Source organism: Eurosta solidaginis, chromosome 3 (genome assembly GCF_040869045.1).
Source record: "Eurosta solidaginis isolate ZX-2024a chromosome 3, ASM4086904v1, whole genome shotgun sequence".
Lineage (NCBI taxonomy): Eukaryota > Metazoa > Arthropoda > Insecta > Diptera > Tephritidae > Eurosta > Eurosta solidaginis.
Genome location: NC_090321.1, coordinates 80,268,760 through 80,275,214, shown reverse-complemented (window position 1 = coordinate 80,275,214; position 6,455 = coordinate 80,268,760).

The following is a 6,455-nucleotide window of genomic DNA, read 5'->3' as shown; positions in this document are numbered from 1 at the left end:
ATCCGACTGATCCCATGTCAAATTGCCGGTTCAAACGACTGATCAACAATATTCACGGCTGGTGCGATGATGTTAAGGGAAATTGCATCCTGCGGTACATCCCGTCCCCCTCCAGTCCCCTCTTGACTTTATGACACCTGTCAAAACTTGACACTGGCGTGTAATAATCTGATAACGGAGCCTCACCGGGAAACCTTCTGCTTATATCACTGTAACCTTGAGATGCAACAGACAGACTCACGAACACGCTCAACATGTTGCAGTCTCATGTTTATGAAGGTCCAGCTGAAGTTGGTTCAGTGCGTGAGTTGGTTATGACCATAGTCCGAAGGCTGCTCGCTGTACTCTATTATTATTTTTAATATTGTACTGTTTGCCCATGGCCGATCACCATAATATAGCCATATTTCGAGTTTGGGTTTTAGATCCCAGATTCTGCTGACGATTCCTTCATATGAGTGCCATAGAAAGCTTGGGACCGTTTAGGATCGATCTTATGTGAATGCCCAAGAGCCTTTTCAGAACATTTAGCATGAATGAGGTAAGGCTTACGGGTCCGTAGTATTTAGCTTATTCATGTGTTCTTTTGCCTGCTTTGAGTAACAAAACGACTTCTTCTATTCTCCAGCTTTTGGGAATAAATGCTAGAGTGATTTGTAAATCGGGTATTTCCTTTCTTGTAAAAGTATAACTGTTTTTGATTTGATTTTAGACAGGTAATTTGGGAAAACAATATCAGCTTAGAAATCAAATGGAAACTACGTTTTCCAACTAGTGCTACTTGGGACTGAGTAGGCAATTGAAAAGTAAAGTCCTATCTTGACGAACAAAAATCATGCTCTACAAATCGCTCAAAATACCTGTCCTGATTTATGGTTCGGAATCAAGGACGGTGTCGAGAGAAGATGAGATGGCCCTTGGTGTGTTCGAGAGTAAAGCTATCTCAGATCGCTATTTAAAATGAACGATATCGGACTATAACCACGCCCACTTTTTCGATATCGAAAATTTCGAAAATCCGAAAAAGTGCGATAATTCATAACCAAAGACGGATAAAGCAATGAAACTTGGTAAGTGAGTTGAACTTATGAAGCAGAACAGAAAATTAGTAAAATTTTGGACAATGAGCGGGGCACCGCCCACTTTTAAAAGAAGGTAATTTAAAAGTTTTGCAAGCTGTAATTTGGCATTCGTTGAAGATATCATCATGAAATTTGACAGGAACGTTACTCCTATTACTATATGTATGCTTAATAAAAATTAGCAAAATCGGAGAACGACCACGCCCACTTACAAAAATTTTTTTAAAAATCGAATTTTAACAAAAAATTTATTATCTTTACAGTATATAAGTAAATTATGTCAAAATTCAACTCCAGTAATGATATGATGTATCAAAATACAAAAATAAAAGAAAATTTCAAAATGGGCGTGGCTCAGCCCTTTTTCATTTATTTTGTCTACGATACTTTCAATGCCATAAGTCGAACAAAAATTTACCAATCCTTGTGAAATTTGGTAGGAGCTTAGATTCTAGGACGATGACTGTTTTCTATGAAAAAGGGTGAAATTGGTTGAAGCCACGCCCAGTTTTTACATACAGTCGACCGTCTGTCTTTCCGCTCGGCCGTTAACACGATAACTTGAACAAAAATCGCTATATCTTTACTAAACTAAATTCACGTACTTATCTGACCTCACTTTGTATTGTTGTATTGGTATAAAAAATGGCCGAAATCCGACTATGACCATGCCCACTTTTTTGATATCGAAAATTACGAAAAATAAAAAAGATGCCATAGTTCTATAGCAAACACGAAAAAAGGGATGAAACATGGAAATTGGATTGATTTATTGACGCAAAATATAACTTTAGAAAAAACTTTGTAAAATGGGTGTGACACCTACCATATTAAATAGAAGAAAATGAAAAAGTTCTGCAGGGCGAAACCAAAAGACCTTGGAATCTTGGCAGCAATACTGTTCGTGGTATTACATATATAAATAAATTAGAGATGATGTTCTGGGTCACCCTGGTCCACATTTTGGTCGATATCTCGAAAACGCCTTGACATATACAACTACCACTACTCCCTTTTAAAACCCTCATTAATACCTTTCATTTGATACCCATATTGTACAAACAAATTCTAGAGTCAGCCCTGGTCCACCTTTATGACAATATCTCTAAATGGCGTCCAGCCATAGAACTATGGCCCACTCGCTCTTAAAATACCCTTTAATACCTTCCATTTGATACACATGTCATACAAACACATTCCAGGGTTACCCTAGGTTCATTTTCCTACATGGTGATTTTCCCTTATTTTGTCTCCATAGCTCTCAGCTGAGTATGTAATGTTCGGTTACACCCGTACTTAGCCTTCCTTACTTGTTCTGACTAATTAGTTTATGATTTCACTGCTGGGCACATTTTTATTTAAGTCAGTGTGGATGTATTAGAATAAAAAGTACATTTATATTTTTGTCAAGAGGCGTGAAGCGAAAATAAAAGGATGCAGAAAAGTGGAAAAAAGTAAAATAATTGACAAATCGAGAGCGTTTGTCATATGGCCCGTAGTCAATACATATTTTAAGCGTTGAGGGCACTGCGTTGAAATTCTAACCTAAAATAACGATGCATATTTCGGCGCAGTAAAAAAACAATTTACATAAATCTGTAAAACTAACTGCATTTTGGTATGCACCTCGAATATATATTTTTGTAGTCTTTTAATTTTTATTGAGTTTAGCTTTCTAACGTGACGCACGCTTTTAGGCAGGCATCGTGATTTAAGGCTATGCGTGCACCTGACATGTACTCGCTTAAGTAAATTGCACAATTTTACGTTTGTCACTTGTGTCAATAGTTTTAGAATGAATAAAAAATTCATGTACATTTTCGTATCGCATGAAATAGTTCTATTAGTTTTGTAAAATGTACATACCTAGAGGTACAGTATTGTGAAAACTTTTGTTTTAACATCTGGTGGAAAGAAAAGTAAGGTGATATACCTACGCGCCTAGCGAATATTTCCTTTAATTTAAGCTAATCCTAGACATCAAGACAAAGGCTTCCTCTAGATAGATCTTTACTGACGGCCTGGCAAACCCAAGTTGTAGCGATGTTAATGCTATTGACTGTTTTAATCTAAAAGTGAAGATTTTTGACTTTAAACGCTTGCGCGTTATATTTTTGTACTTTTTGACTCATTGTTTACTATATAGTTTGGCGACTTAAATTGAGGTTATGATGCGAATAGAGTTGAAGGCAGTAAAAGAAAGCAGTTGAATGGGGTGGGTTGAAGAACAGCAGGAAGGGCAGAGATGCTTTGCATCAATATTGAAGATAAATGTTGAGAAATGAACTAAATACCTGAATATAAGCAAATATTTTCTCTTAATTACTGCAAATAAGGTGTTCTATATTCTATATTTTCCAAAACTATCACAGTTTATGTCTGTTTAAAAATTTAACTTGAATTTCTTAAAGATTTTCGTACAGTCAGTTCGTCGGAGTGGTCGTGTAGTGTCATCCTCGGCTCAATTGCAATTTGTCGGGCCTTTTTGGTTGAGCTGAAAATTTAAATAGGCCTCAAGGTTGGTTTTGTGCTTCATTCTGGCCTTTTGGCGGAGTTGAGAGATGCATTGCTTCCTAGACCTGGCGTCAGGCTGGTGTTTTTGCACTCCTAACAGGAATCAGGAACGGGCGGTCACCGTGGTGTGATGGTAGCGTGCTCCGCCTATCACACCGTATGCCCTGGGTTCAACTCTCGGGCAAAGCAACATCAAAATTTTAGAAATAAGATTTTTCAATTAGAAGAAAATTTTTCTAAGCGGGGTCGCCCCTCGGCAGTGTCTGGCAAGCGCTCCGATTGTATTTCTGCCATGAAAAGCTCTCAGTGAAAACTCATCTGCCTTGCAGATGCCGTTCGGAGTCGGCATAAAACATGTAGGTCCCGTCCGGCCAATTTGTAGGGAAAAATCAAGAGGAGCACAACGCAAATTGGAAGAGAAGCTCGGCCTTAGATCTCTTCGGAGGTTATCGCGCCTTACATTTATTTTTTTTTTTTTAACAGGAATCATTGTGACAAATAGCTTTGAAATACATATTGCTTATTTTGTGCCTGGGGTGGTGTCATTTAAAAACTAAATTACTATTGATTTTGTGCCTGGCGTAGTGCCATTTAAAACCAAAAAAATTACATTTCGAGAAGTACCGCAATTGAAGTATTGAATAACGGATCTACTTTGAATAACAGAGCTATTGTGAATAAACGTGAGTCTAGAAAGATCAATTTAATGCCATTAATCCCAAATCCAAAAAAAAAGGTTTTCCTAATATGGCCATTAGTGATGTTTGTGTGTGCGAGCTAATTTTGGGCGATCAGCTGTTAGTTGCGCTACTTGGTGAGGTTTAAAATGTTTTGACTTTTCAAAAGGTTTCAATAAAGTCAATGAAGTAGCTTGTAGAATCACCAGTACGCGTCGGAAGAAATGGGCAACAAAGAACGTGTGTGGTCGGTAGGCTTAATTAAATATCACGAATGAAACAGCCAAGAAGAACTTTAAAAGTCATTCCTTCCAGATCGATTATGGCAGCGGTTAAAAATTTGTATGAACTATGATATCCAAACTCTGTAGTTTCTTCCATAATCATCATTAATTGAAACTTAAACGCTTAGACGATTTTAGCCATTGAGTGAATAGATCTGTCCCTGCTCTACTTACCGGAAAGAACACTCTTTGGGTTGCTGTGAAGCTATCTATCCTGCAAATTATCGGAGTCCATAAGCTGCATACAAAGGTATGTACATCCTTCTTTTTCAATACATATAGATAGATTAAGTCTCCTTTGTGCACAAACATGAGCATATACATAACATGCACACCAAAAAGTAGAAGTTTGGTTAACAACTTTAACGAATGTTTAAAACTTTTACCTTAAGAGTATTTTTCAAGAAATGTATGCATTATTGACAATTAACGCACTTAGATCTGTTTGTACGTCAAGCTAATATGAAATAAAAATCTCATTTAATGTCGGTCATACATAAGTCATTAACTGTTTAAAGTTCCCAAAATCTTTATGGAATTCAGCTTTCTGGTAGTGCTTTCCAAAAATTATAAAATCCATTCAATCCGCTGATCATGTTCCCTTCATTGCAAGTTTGAATGAGTGGGGATGTCGTGTCCGCAACCCATGACTTGCCCATATAAGGCTTTCATGAAATTGTGAAAATTAATGAATATTAAGATTTTAGTTCTATTGTTCCTGTTTACTTAAATGTTCATAAAATTTTCATGTAATAATATTTTGTACTATAAAAGACCGGAAGATGGCCTTGAAGTGCAAAACCGTTCTTGGGGTAGTGTATTGGGATAATTCTGTGAGTTTTGTAAATTTTTTGTAATTAACATTGGTATTATTCGTCCAAATGTACACATTTTTTTTACTCATTTTCCTTTTTGATGAAAGTTTGACTTCAGAAGCGAATATATTTTAAAAAATAATATGAAACAGAATTTCAGAAATAACTAATTCAAAGTCTAACATGTCATTACTAAAAAACTTATAGGGAATTCTAAGCTTGCAGAGCATTCTGTATCAGCCCTTACCTACATGGAAACTTTTATCTATTAGTTATTTTCTTCTTTTGTTTAATTTTAGAGAAAAACAAGTAAGGAAGGCTAAGTTCGGGTGTAACCGAACATTACGTACTCAGCTAAGAGCTTTTGAGACAAAATAAGGGAAAATCGCCATGTAGGAAAATGAACCTAGGGTGACTCTAGAATGTGTTTGTACGATATGGGCATCAACTGAAAAGTGTTAATGAGTATTTTAAAAGGGAGTGGGCCTTAGTTCGATAGGTGAACGCCTTGTCGAGATATTGTCATAAAGGTGGGCCACGGGTGACTCTACAATGTGTTTGTACGATATGGGTATTAAATTCAAGGTATTAATGGGGGTTTTAAAAGGGAGTTGCCCCTAGTCGTATATGTGAAGACGTTTTCGAGATATCGAACAAAATGTGGACCAGGGTGACCCAGAACATCATCTGTCGGGAACCGCTAATTTATTTATATATGCAATACCACGAACATTATTCCTGCCATGATTCCAAGGGCTTTTGATTTCGCCCTGCAGAAATTTTTCATTTTCTTCTACTTAATATGGTAGGTGTCACATCCATTTTACAAAGTTTTTTTTAAAGCTATTTATACTTTGCGTGAAAAAACCAATCCAATAACCATGTTTCATCCCTCTTTTCGTATTTGGTATAGAATTATGGCATTTTTTTCATTTTTTGAAATTTTCGATATCGAAAAAATGTCGGATTACGCTCATTTCTAATACCAAGATAAAATGAGTTCAGATAAGTTCGTGAACTAAGTTTAGTAAAGATATATCGATTTTTGGTCAAGTTATCGTATTAACGGCCGAGCGGAAGGAC